A 14,160-nucleotide genomic window follows, 5' to 3' on the forward strand; every position below is an offset into this window, starting at 1 on the left:
CCTATTGAGGATTTGTAAATGACACAACACAGTGGAAAACAACACTAACTGGAAAGATGACCACAGCAAGTAAAAATAATAAGAGCAAATAACAATACAGCATTTTTTGGATTCCAGGCACTTTTCTTAGGTATATATTATATTATATACTTTTAAAGTATATATGATATAAGAAATGCTAAGAAGCCCAGACAGGATAAATACAAAGAAAACCATACCCACACTTCTGGCACATCAGAGTAAAACTGCCAAAAGACAAAGGCAAAGAAAAACCTTAAAAAACAGTCAGAGAAAAAAAGGAATACTACCTTCAAAGTAGTAATAATAACAATAACTGACTTCTCTATGGAAACAATGGAGGCCAGAAAAAGAAGGTAAGTAGGAAAGTATATATAGATATATATATACACACTATATATAATACTTGTTAAATCATGACAATAACCCTATAAGGTAGCTACTGTTATTATGACCATTTTAGTGATGAGAAAAGTGAGGCTCAAAAAAAGTTAATACCTTGTTCATGATCACAGGACAAGTAAACGATGGAACTGAGATTTGAATCCTGGAGTTCTGGCTCCAAAGTCCATGTTCTTTGTATTGCTTCTGGATATGGTGGATTAGCTTGTATCAGACCAACCTCTTCACCAAACACAACTAGGAAAGCAAGTTTGAACAAAAAGAAAAGTTACCAGGGCACTGAAGGCTTGAGAGGCCAAGATCACTAAGATAAAAGAAGTACATTGTGTGAACCTGATATCTGGTCACATTTTTCCCCTGCAGGCATTTGCAGATTTGTAAACAAACATCTGAGGGGCCCAGAAGCTGAGTAGATATTCAGCAGTCTCCTGGGACTGAGGATTTTAAAAATGAATTCTGGGATGCCAAAACATAGGAAATTTAGCAAACATCTCCAGCTTTCAGTTGGGACACCTGACAAGTTATAGCCTAAAAGTAAGGGCTAACCTTACTTCTAGGATATGTAAAGAGATGAGCCATCATAAAAGCTGAAACCCAGATTTAAACCATCTCAATCTAGATTAAGATGATCTAACCCTGACCTCAAGTAAAAGCAAATCCCCTCTGAAGGAAGATAACATTCAAGCTCAAATTTCCACCATAATTTTTTATCCACAATGTCCATCATTCAATCAAAAGTTACCAGACTTACCAGGAGATAAAACCAAGCGACCAAAAACCAGAGAAAGACCAAATAATAAAAACAGACTTACAGGTAATTCATATATGAGAATTAGCAGAAACAATTTTAAATGAACTGTCATCAATACATTTAAGAAAACAAATTACAAGTAGAAAATTTTCAGTGGAGAACTAGAATCTATCCAAAAAATCAAACAGAAATTTTAAAACTGGAAAATATAATGAACGAAATTAAGAACTGGATAGACAGGTTTAACCACAAAGTAAACACAGCTGAAAAGAGGACTAGAAAACTAGCTACTAATAGGACTGAAGCAAAGGGAGAAAAAATAGAAAATACAGAAAGGAAATGAAAGATATGAACAAAGTGAAAAGGCACAAAATATGTGTAATTTTCCAATAAGGGGAGAAGAGAGAAAACAGAGCAAAAGCAATATTTGAAGAGATTGATTATTGACTAAGAATTTTTCAAAAGAAACGAAAAAACACAAGCTATGTATTTAAGAAATGTTAAGAAGCCTAGGCAGGGTAAATACCAAGAAAACTACATCCACACCTTTGGCACATCAAAGAAAAACTGCTGAAAGACAAGGCAAAGAAAAACCCTAAAAACAGAGAGAAAAAGGAATATTATCTTCAAAGTAGTAACAATAGCAGCAACTGACTTCTCTATAGAAATAATGGAGGCCAGAACAACGAGGGATATCTTCAAAGTTTTGAAAGAAAATAATTGTCAATTTAGAATAATATATCTTGCAAAAAAATTCTTTAAAAATAAATGAAAATAAGACATTTTCAGACAAAAATTAAAATATTTAACCAACAGACCAACATCAAAAAAAAAAAAAGGGGCTTCCCCGGTGGCGCAGTGGTTGAGAGTCCGCCTGCCGATGCAGGGGACACGGGTTCGTGCCCCAGTCCGGGAAGATCCCACATGCCGCGGAGCGGCTGGGCCCGTGAGCCATGGCCGCTGAGCCTGTGCGTCCGGAGCCTGTGCTCCACAACGGGAGAGGCCACAACAGTGAGAGGCCCGCGTACCGCAAAAAAAAAAAAAAAAAGACCCCAAGAAAGTCTTACAAAAAGGAAAACAATCCCAGATGAAATCGAAGATATTCAGGAAGGAATGAAGAGCAACAGGAAGGGTCAAAATGTATATAAAACTATAATGATTACATTGTCTATATAGAAAACTCCAAATAATCTACAAAAAAAGTTCCTACAGACTTCCCTGGTGGCGCAGTGGTTAAGAATCTGCCTGCCAATGCAGGGGACACAGGTTCGATCCCTGATCTGGGAAGATCCCACATGCCGCGGAGCAACTGAGCCCCTGTGCCACAACTACTGATCCTGCACTCTAGAGGCCAAGAGCCACAGCTACTGAGCCCACATGCCACAACTGTTGAAGTCCATGCACCTAGAGCCCATGCTCCACAACAAGAGAGGCCAATGCAATAAGAAGCCCATGCACCGCAACAAAAAGTGGCCTCTGCTCACCACAACTAGAGAAAGCCCGTGCAGCAACAAGGACCAGTGCAGCCAAAAATAAATAAATAAATAAGAGTGAACTTTAAAATAAAAAAGCTCCTAGAACTAATAAGTGAGTTTAACAAAGGTACAGGATACAAGGTCGATATACAAAATTTTATTGTATTTCTATATATCAGCAATGAACATTGGATTCAAAAATTTAAAAACAATACAATTTACAATAGCACCCCAAAAATGAAAGACTTAGTTATAAATCTAACAAATATGTGCAGGATCTGTGTGTTGAAAACTACAAAATATTGATGAAAGAAATCAAAGACCTAAATAAATAAAAAGATAATCCATGTTTATGGATTGGAAGAATCAAATTGGTAAGATAACAATCCCCCCCATTGATCTATACATTCAATGCAATCCGAATCAAAATCTCAGTATACTTTCCTGAATCATTACTGACCAGCTGATTCTAAAATGTATGAGACAAGGGCAAAGGATCTAGAATGACAATTTTGAAAAGGAAGAAAAATGTTGAAGGAATTAAACTACCTAAATTCAAGGCTTAAAAAAGTATGGCAATCAAGATAGTGTGGCATTAGCAAAAAAGACAGACATATAGATCAATGGAACAAAACAATCAAGATACACTCAACTGATTTTATTTATTTATTTTTGGCTGCGTTGGGTCTTCATTGCTGCATATGGGCTTTCTCTAGTTGCGGTGAGCGGGGAATACTCTTCACTGGGGTGCACAGGCTTCTCATTGTGGTGGCTTCTCTTGTTGCAGAGCATGGACTCTAGGTGCACGGGCTTCAGTAGTTGCAGCTCGCGGGCTCCAGAGTGTAGGCTCAGTAGTTGTGGTGCACGGGCTTAGTTGCTCCGCGGCATGGGGGACCTTCCCAGACCAAGGCTCAAACCTGAGTCCCCTGCATTGGCAGGAGGATCCTTAACCACTGCGCCACCAGGGAAGCCCTCAACTGATTTTTAACAAGGGTCAAAGGCAATTCAATGGAGAAAGGATAGTTATTTCGATAAGTGGTGCTGGAATAATTAGATGTCCATATGTAAAAAAAAAAAAAAAGAAATAAAAACACAACCTCAACCCATGCCTCACACCTTATATAAAAATTAACTCAACCACTCCTAAGTATATATGCAAGATAACTGAAAGTATGTGTTCACACACAAACTTGTACATGAATGTTCATAGCAGCATTATTCATAAGAGCCAAAACAATCCAAACGTCCACTGAATGATGAATGGATAAATAGTATGTATGTATTTATACAATGGAACATTAGTCAGCAATAAAAAGGAATGAAATACCAATACATACTACAAAATGGATGAAACTTGAGAACAATATGCTAAGTGAAAGAATCTATAGAGGCAAAAAGTAGATTAGTGGTTGCCTAAGGCTGGGGGAGGGGCAAGGGGCAGTGATTGCTAATGAGTTCTGGGGCTTCTTTTTCAGATGATGAAATGCTCTGCAATTAGATAGTGGTGATGGCTGCATAACCTTGTGAATATACTAAAAACCACTGAATTGTACACTTTCAAAGGGTGAATTTTATGGTATGTGAATTATATCTCAATAAAATAAAATGTTTTTTAAAATTAACTCAAAATGGATCATAAACCTAAATGTATAATGTGAAACTACAAAACTTCTGGTAGAAATACATGAGAAAATCTGCATGACCCTACATTAGGTAAAGAATTTCTAGACACTGAAAGCACAGTCCACAAAAGCATGATCCATGAAAGAAAAATGATAATTTGAACTTTATTAAAATTAAAAATTCTTGCTTTGCAAAAGACACTGATAAGAGAATTCAAAAGCAAGCCACAGACTGGAAGAAAATATTTGCAAATCATATTTCTGACAAAGATTTGTATACAGAACATATAAATAACTCTAAAAGCTGAACAATAAAAAAAAAAGTAACCCAATATCTAACTTGCCAAAAGTTCCAAACACACACTCCACCAAAGAAGATATATGGGTGGCAAATAAGCACATTAAAACATGCTCAGCATAATTAGTCATTAGGGATAACCAAATTAAAACCACCATGAGATACTACTACATACCTACTATAATGGCTAAAACTAAAAAGACTGATAATACCAAGTAGTGATGAGGATGTGGAGTAACTGGAAGCCTCAAATGTTGCTGATGGAGATGCAAATTGCTTGAAAAACAATTTGGCAGTTTCTTAAAAAATCAAACATACACATAACCATATGACCCAGTAATCCTACTACTAGGTATTTATCCAAGAGAAATAAAAATGTATGCTTATGATAAATTAATGTTTATAGGAGCTTTATTCATAATTGCCCCAAACTGGAAGCCACACAGATGTCTTTCAACTAGCAAATGGATACAGTATAGTGTAACTATACAATAGAATACTACTCAGCAATAAAAAGAAACAATCTATTGATTCACACAATAACATGTATGAATCCTATATGTATATTGCTAAGTGAAAGAAGTCAGACCCAGAAGGCTACATATATCTCTAGGGGTTGGAGTTGGGAACAGAGTAGACTATAAGGGGACAGCACAAAGGAATTTAGGGATGATAGACTGTTCTCTATCAAGAGGTTTTGGTGGTGGCTCTGTGCCACTCTGAGAGTCACTATATGACTCGGTGCATTTGACAAAACCCATAAAATAATACAAAACAAAAAACAAAGTTTACTATATTTAAACTTTTAAAAAAATCAACCAAGATATGGAGAGAACCCCAAATGAAATGCAAACTGTTAACTGTAACAAATCAAAAAACGAATATTGTTTCTACAGAAAAATAATAATATCATGTAAGGTGTAAAATATATGTAGAATTAAAACATATGAAAGTAATAGCATAAAAATTGGAGGTGGGAAATGGAATTAAAGTATTCTAAAGTCCTTGAATGATATGAAAAGTGCTGAAAGTACTATTTTATATTAGACTTTAACAAGTCAAAGATATACGTTGAATGTTCTAAGGTAACTACTAAAAATAATAATAAAAGAATTATAAAGAACAAGATAATAGAGGGAAGAAATGGAATAATAAACATATTTGTTTAATTGAAAAGAAGTCAAGAAGTGCGAGAAAAACGGAATACAGAATATGTGGGATAAATACTGAATAAATAAAATGGTAGATGTAAACCCAAATATATTTGTAGTTATATTAAATGTAAGTGAACAAGATACTCCAATTAAAAGACAAAAAATGTAATATTATATTACATAGAAACAATTGCATATGTTGTTTACAAGAGACATCCTTTAAAAATAAAGATACAGAAAAATTTTTTAAGTAGAAGAATAGGGGGGAGTTCTATGCAAATACTAATGAAAAGAGAGATGGTGTCACTATACTAAAATCAGACAAAACAGACTTTAAAGCAAAAAGCATCACATGAAATTAAGAGAGAGACTTCATAGTGATTAAAAGCACAATCAACCAAGAAGATTGAATAATTCTAAATGTATATACATGAAATAATATAGTCTCAAAATATATAAAAGAGAAATTGACAGAGCTAAAAGGAGAAATAGACACTTCCTAATCATGATGGATTATTTTAACATACCTCCCTTAGTATTGGATAGAATATACCAATAATGATATAGGTTTTTTTTCTATTTTATTTTATTTTTTTAAATTGAAGTATAGTTGATTTACAATGTTGCATTGTGTTAGTTTCCGGTATACAGTTATATATATATACCTATTCTTTTTCATATTCTTTTCCATTATGATTTATTACAGGATATTGAGTATAGTTCCCTGCACTATACAGTAGGACGTTGTTATCTATTTTATATATAGTAGTTTGTATCTGCTAATCCCAAACTCCTAATTTATCCCCACTCCCACCCCCTTTCCCCTTTAGTAACCATAAGTTTGTTTTCTGTCACTTCACATCTTTTAAGCAGGGTTGTATTTCAACCATTAGAGAATCTTAAAAGCTCAAACAAAACAAATCTCTTAAGTTCACTGGCTTTTAAAAAAACGATGCCCACTGTTCAAAGACTCAAATCTCTCATGATACCAGCTTAGAATTATTTCCTTTTATCAGAAGTCAAGGGCTTCCCTGGTGGCGCAGTGGTGGAGAGTCCACCTGCCGATGCAGGGGACACGGGTTCATGCCCTGGTCCAGGAAGATCCCACATACCGCAGAGCGGCTGGGCCCGTGAGCCATGGCCGCTAAGCCTGCGTGTCTGGAACCTGTGCTCCGCAACGGGAGAGGCCACAATAGTGAGAGGCCTGCACACCGCAAAAAAAAAAAAAAAAAAAAGAAGTCAAGATGTAGTGAACACCTGTGTGCATGGAAATGCATACCCGAAGGAACCTTTAAGCCTCTAAGGTTATAATATGTGACTTCTTCCCCCAAATCCTCTTATTCCCTTCATCCCTCTTTTATGCCTTTCATCCTCCTCCTCTCCTCCTCCCTGTATGGCCTCACATTCTACTTTCTGGTCCACCTCTAAATTCACTGTCTGCCATCAGATACTCGGCCTGCTATCCGCTCTACTGGCAGAAGCTCAGGGCAGCACTGAGGAAAGAGTCTTGCAAATCTCAACTCAAGGTCTCAAAAATGAGTGTGCGGATGGCTCTCTCTGGATTCCTCTACCAAGGTAAGTCTAAACAGGAGCTGCTTTGCTACACAACCATTAGAACTCTCATTCAAGTCTAAGTGACTCCACGATCCCCTCCTCCACGCCTGCCCCCTCTCTCTCAGGCTAGCAATACAAGTAACATGTTAACAGCTGAATTCCACATCTTCCCTCCCACTTGTCTATTTTGCTTTGTAGAAGTATCTTTCTTCCAGAGCCCTGAGCCAGAATCCCACTCTTTTTGATTTCTCACTCCTCTACTCAATAGCTCCCCACTCCTTTGACAACTATCTAGTCAATGCCAAAATCATTTTCCTTCAAAAATATATCCCATATCTCTTCCTTCATATTTTTTTCCTATCCTAATTTGGCACGCTCCCATCAGATTCATCTTCTTTGGTATTCATACTCCGCTGCTTAGAAATCCTCACTGACTTCCAAATGCCTGATTATTCTCTATTTCCCAGTGAATCACTTGATTATCAAATCCTCCAGAAACTAATTCAGTAGAAGGAGAACCATCCTGTTTACAAACCCACTGTATGCAATTGACTCTAGCAGTGTGACCATTCAGGTTGGTAATAACAACACTTTTCTGAGGGTCATAGAGCACCACGGAACAGGACGTGCTGAAGGCCAGAAGTCCTCCGGGCCTGGAGCTCCAGCTCAGGGCTCCCCACACCCGGTTCGGGCAGCAAAACACGTGAGCGGTCTCCAGCACTGGTGCCACCATGTTGCTGCCTGGTCAGCGACCGAAACCTGGGCATGCACTTACGCCCTCAGAGCAGAACTGCTCGCCCGCCGCGTCTCCCGCTGGCCGATATAGATTTTTCAATGTAGAATATTTTATTAATTTTTCTAAGTATCACAGGTGACACACATATAGACGATTAAGAGAGTCCAGATTTTTTTAAATTAAACTCTTTGTTTTTATGTAATACAGAGTGATCCTGCATACCCTTTACCCAAGTTTCTCTGAATAGTAACATCTTGCAAAACGGTACTATGATACCATAACCAGGATATTCACATAGATACAGTCAAGATATAGAACATTTTCATCCCTTATGTTATTCTTTCATAGCCATACCCACTTCCCTCATGTTCCAACCCCCACCTTAGCCCCTGGTAATCACTAATGTGTTCTCCATTCTATAATTTTCTCATTTCGAGAACCAGATATAGATGGAATCATTCAGTATGGAACCTTTTGGGGTTGGCTTTTTTTCACTTAGCATAATTCTCTGGAGATTCATCCAGGTTGTTGTGTGTACCCATAGCTTGTTCCTTTTAATCATCGAGTAGTATTCCATGGTGTGGATATATCACAGTTTAACCCTTCACCCATTGAAGGACATCTGGGTTGTTTCCTCTTGTTGCCTGTTATACATAAAGTGCTATAAAACATTCATGTAAAGGTTTTTGTGTGAACATAAGTTTTCATTTCTTATTTACCAAATGGTTTTCCAATCTGCAAGCCATTTATTTCCTTTTCTGGCCTTATTGCACTGGCTAGAACTTCCAGCACTACATTGAACAAGAGTGGTTACAGCAAACATTTTTACCTTGTCAACTTAAGGGGGAAAGATTAGGTCTTTTATCATTAACTATAATGTTAGTTGTAGATTTTTTGTAGATTCTTTTTATCAAGTTGAGGAAGTTCTCCTCTATTCCTATTTTTCTGAGAGTTTCTTTTCTTTTTTTTAAAGCATTTTGTGAGAATTTATTTATTTATTTATTTATTTGGTTGCACCAGATCTTAGTTGCAGCAGGTGGGCTCCTTAGTTGTGGCTCGCCAGCTCCTTAATTGCAGCCTGTGGGCTCCTTAGTTGTGGCATGTGAACTCTTAGTTGCTGCATGCACGTGGAATCTAGTTCCCTGACCAGGGGTCAAACCCAGGCCCCCTGCCTTGGGAGCATGGAGTCTTATCCATTGCACCACCAGGGAAGTCCCCTTTCTGAGAGTTTCAGCACCATGAATGGGTGTTGAATTTTGTCAAAGCTTTTTATGCATCAATAGATATAATAATGTGATTTTTTTCTTTAGCTTGTTAATATGGTAGATTACATTAATAGAATTTTGAATATTGATCCAGCTTTGCATCCCTGCAATAAACTCCACTTAGTCATGGTATATAATTCTTTTGATATACTGCTGAATTCTATTTGCTAATTTTTTAAAGGATTTTTTAATCTATATTCATGAGGGTTATTGGTCTATAGTTTTCTTTTTTTGTATGAACATAGCTGATTTGGGGTAACAAGATAATATTATCCTCATGAAATGAATTTGGAAGTGTGCCCTCCTCTTTAATTTTCTACAAAAGACTGTATAGAACTAGTGTTAATTCTTCTTTAAATATTTTGTAGAATTCTCCTGTAAAACCATCTGGGCCTGGAGATTTCTTATTTGCAAGTTTTTTAAATTATGAATTCAATATCCTTAATATAGGATAGTATATATCTATCTATTTCACACTGGGTGAATTGTGGTAGTTGGTGTTGAAATTGGTCCATTGCATCTAAGTCACTCCTGCTTTCTTTTAATTAATACTTGCATGATATGTCATTTTCCAGCCTTTTGCTTTCAATCTGGCTGTATCATTATATTTGAAGGTAATTTTTTTGTAGACAGTGTATAAGTTGGGCCATGTTTTTTAATCCTGCTGCCATCTCTGTCTTTTAATTATTGTATTTAGATAATCTATATTTAATGTAATTTCTGATATGCTAAGGCTTAAGTCTATTTTTTTTCTGTTTCTTCTTTGCTTTGCCTTTCTCTTCTCTCTTCATTAAGTAGATTACTTAACTTTTTAAAAATTCCATTTTATCTGTAGTGTTTTTGAGTGTATCTCTTTCTATAGCTTTTTTTAGTGGTTGCTGTAGGTATTACTTTATACCTACGTAAGTTGTCACAGTCTATTTATGTCATTTTACCAGTTCAAGTGAAGAATAGAGGTCTTATCTCCCTTTGTGTTCCTTTACTCTCTCCCACTTATAATATAATTATTTTAAACATTTCTTATATATACATTTAGAACTGCTAAGATATTATATAATTTGCTTGAATCATCAAACATTATATTAGAAAATTTAAGAAGAGTATGTCTATTATATTTACCCATATTTTTGCTTATTGTGCTATTTCTTCCTGATGTTCTAAAGTTCCTCACTTTATTATTTCCTTTCTGTTTAGAGAACTTCCTTTTGCCTTTCTTTTAGGATAGTTCTGCTGGCAACAAATTACTTTACTTTTCCTTAATCAGAGAATGTCTTCATTTCTTCTCCACTCCTGAAGGATATTTTTGCTGGGTATATGACTCTAAATTGACAGTTTTTTTACTTGCAGCACTTAAATATATTGTGCCGCTCCCCTCTGGCCTCTATGGTTTCTGACGAGAAACAAACAGCAATTCAAATTGTTTTCCCCTCGAGGTAAACTGTCATTTTTATCTGTCTACTTTCAAGAATTTTTCTTTACTTTTAGTTTTTAGTAGTTTAATTATGACGAATGTTAGGATAGATATCTTTGAGTTTACCCTGTAGTGGGTTCACTCAGCTTCTTGAATTAGGTTTATGTCTCTTGACAAATTTGGAAAGGTTTCCACCGCTACTTCTTTTCATACTTTTTCAGCCCCACCCTCTTTCTCCTATCCTTCCTGGACTCTGACACCCAAATGTTAGATATTTTGTTATAGTCCTACATGTTTCTGAAGCTCTGTTCTTCCTTCCTCTCTCTCTTCCTTCCTCCCTCCCTCCTTCCCTTCCTTCCTTTCTTTCTTCCTCCCTCCCTCCCTCCATCCCTCCCTCCCTTCCTTCCTTCCTTTCTTTCTCTTGCTCTCACTCTTATTCAGATTGGGTAATTTCTATAGTTTTAGTTTCTGGTTCACTGATTCTTTGCTCTACCTTCCATTCCAGTGTTGACCCCATTCCCTGAGCTTTTAATTTTGGTTACTGTATTCTTTAGCTCTAATATCTCGATTTTTATCTTCTGTTTCTTTATTGAGTCTTTCTATTTTTTTTGTTTGTTGCAAATACACTTGTAATTGCTTGCTGAAGCATTTTTATCATGGTTACTTTAAAACTCGTCAGATAATTTTAGCATCTCTGTCTCTTTTACACTGTGAGTACAAAGAGAGTTTAAGCAGAATCCTTCACACATGGAGATTCCTTCTGGATATTTGTGACTTTTTTCCTCCAATGTTTTCCAGCTGCTACATGCACACCCACTTTATTTACTTTTTTTTTAACATCTTTATTGGAGTATAATTGTTTTACAGTGGTGTGTTAGTTTCTGCTTTATAACAAAGTGAATCAGTCATACAGATACATATGTTCCCATATCTCTTCCCTCTTGCATCTCCCTCCCTCCCACCCTCCCTATCCCACTGCTCTAGGTGGTCACAAAGCACCGAGCTGATCTCCCTGTGCTATGTGGCTGCTTCCCACTAGCTATCTATTTTACGTTTGGTAGTGTATATATATCCATGCCACTCTCTCACTTTGTCACAGCTTACCCTTCCCCCAACCCATATCCTCAAGTCCATTCTCTAGTAGGTCTGTGCACACCCAATTTAACATTAAATTTTTTGCTACTTGTCTTTATCAAGTCTTTCTAAAACATTCAATTCAGTTAATATAAAAAATTATTTTTATAGTCAGATTTTATTAGTTTATGTTATATTTAAATAAATAAGGTTATTAAAATTCAAGTAAAACTGACATAAACAAGCTTAGGAACACATACAACTAATTTGTAGTAAGCAGACAACACAACTGGTGGACATGTTGGAGAGTAGCATACAAGTGTTTATCGTATTGAGGGCATAAGTCCATATATTTTACAGAGGAAATAAAGAAATATTTAAATGGAGGTCAATTAGCAGAAACAAAAACCAAACCAAGCCAGACAAGCAAGCAAACAAAACATTTCACACTCTGGAATTCTACCAAAGGCATACAACAACTAAGAAAAATTTATTTATTAAAACTACCAAGCTTTGGGTAAGAACACCATGAGTCTATGGCTGCTCACACCCCATTCCCCTTCCCTCAGCTTTGTCAATGCCATGAAAACCAGTAGCTTCACCACTGGTGCTGGAGGGGGCACACTTTATTTGGAGCACTGTCAGTTGAAGAGATAATCTCAGTGGCTAGCAAACAGGGAGGAGCATTCTCTCCATTAATGTGAGGTTTTAGGCTTGGTTCTGACAAGCAAAAGGACTGGTGGACTAGCCAGGAATTTATCAAGAAGTTGTAGGTGGTAAGACAGCCATCAGGGGCTTGATGAGCTTCCCACATATCCTGGGATGACCAGAGACTGTGTGCATGTATAGCAGGGACCAAAGAGGGCCAGAGATGCCCACACATCCCTGGCCAACAGAGCCTATCCACACGTGCAAAGATGTGAGGTAATATTTTTTTTGTTGTTGTTGTTGGGGGTAGGAGTTTATTAATTAATTAATTAATTTTTGCTGTGTTGGGTCTTCTTTTCTGTGCGAGGGCTTTCTCTAGTTGTGGCAAGCGGGGGCCACTCTTCATCGCAGTGCGCGGGCCTCTCACTATCGCGGCCTCTCTTGTTGCGGAGCACAGGCTCCAGACGCGCAGGCTCAGCAGCCGTGGCTCACGGGCCCAGTTGCTCCGCGGCATGTGGGATCCTCCCAGACCAGGGCTCGAACCTGTGTCCCCTGCATTAGCAGGCAGACTCTCAACCACTGCGCCACCAGGGAAGCCTCGATGTGAGGTAATATTAAGGGTACCAACAAATCTGTAATTGTTATCTTAGAAAGAAAGTAGAAAGTGAAAGGGGTATAAAAATTATGTAAAGATATAATGACCAAAACCTTCCTAAATGTAACAAAAATATTAATCTGCATATCCAAGAAGCTCAATAAATCCTAAGTAGGATCAATACAAAGAGTTTCACAGCTGGATCCACACAGTCGAATCGGTGAAAGCCTAAGACAAAGAAAATTTTCAAAGCAGCAAGTGAAAAACAACTCATCCCATACAAGAGAAAAACAATACAAATTTTTTTTTTTTTGCCATGCCATGCAGCTTGTGGGATCTTATTTCCCAGACCAGGGATCAAACACAGGCCCTCAGCAGTGAGGGCATGGAGTCTTAACCACTGTACTGCCAGGGAATTACCACCAACAATACAATTAACAGCTGATTTCTCATCAGAAACAATGGAGGTTAGAAAGCAATGGATTGACATATTCAAAATACTAGAAGAAAAGAAAAATGTTCAATCAAGAATTCCATATCCAGGGACTTCTCTGGTGATACAGTGGTTAAGAATCTGCTTGCTAATGCAGGGGACATGGGTTCAAGCTCTGGTCCAGGAAGATCCCACATGCCACAGAGCAACTAAGCCCGTGTGCCACAACTACTGAGCCTGCACTCTAGAACCTGTGAGCCACAACTACTGAGTCTGCGTGCCACAACTACTGAAGCCCATGCACCTAGAGCCCATGCTTGCAGCAAGAGAAGCCACCGCAATGAGCAGCCTGTGCACCGCAATGAAGAGTAGCCCCCACTTGCCACAACTAGAGAAAGCCCACGAGCAGCAACGAAGACCCAACACAGCCAATTAATTAATTAATTAATTTTTTAAAAGAGCTATTAAAAAAAAGCCTACACCCAGATGGATTTACTGGTAAATCAAATTTAAATATTTAAAGAAGAAATAGTACCAATCCTTCACAAATTCAGGAAACACTGGAGGAGGGATACTTCCCAATTCATTCTATGAGGCTAGATTTACCCAGAAAGCTAAGCTAGACAAATATGTCATAAAAAAAAGAAAACCAATATCTTACATTAACGTAGATGAAAGAATCCTTAACAAAATATTAGCAAACTAAATTCAGCAACATACAAAA

At 37.3% G+C, this 14,160-nt stretch overlaps 1 protein-coding gene across 1 annotated transcript in view; it reads right to left on the reverse strand.

Annotated features, from left to right (window-relative positions):
* Positions 1-422: 422 nt before the first annotated feature.
* LOC308623057 (uncharacterized protein) overlaps positions 423-14,160 on the reverse strand; it is a 74,334-nt gene continuing 60,596 nt past the window's right edge. Inside the window, exon 7 of the mRNA XM_081244925.1 lies at positions 423-657. The gene's annotated coding sequence lies outside the window, so the exon portion shown is untranslated. The remainder of the gene's footprint in view (positions 658-14,160) is intronic.

Source organism: Mesoplodon bidens, assembly GCF_964165515.1.
Source record: "Mesoplodon bidens genome assembly, chromosome: 1".
Taxonomy (NCBI): domain Eukaryota; kingdom Metazoa; phylum Chordata; class Mammalia; order Artiodactyla; family Ziphiidae; genus Mesoplodon; species Mesoplodon bidens.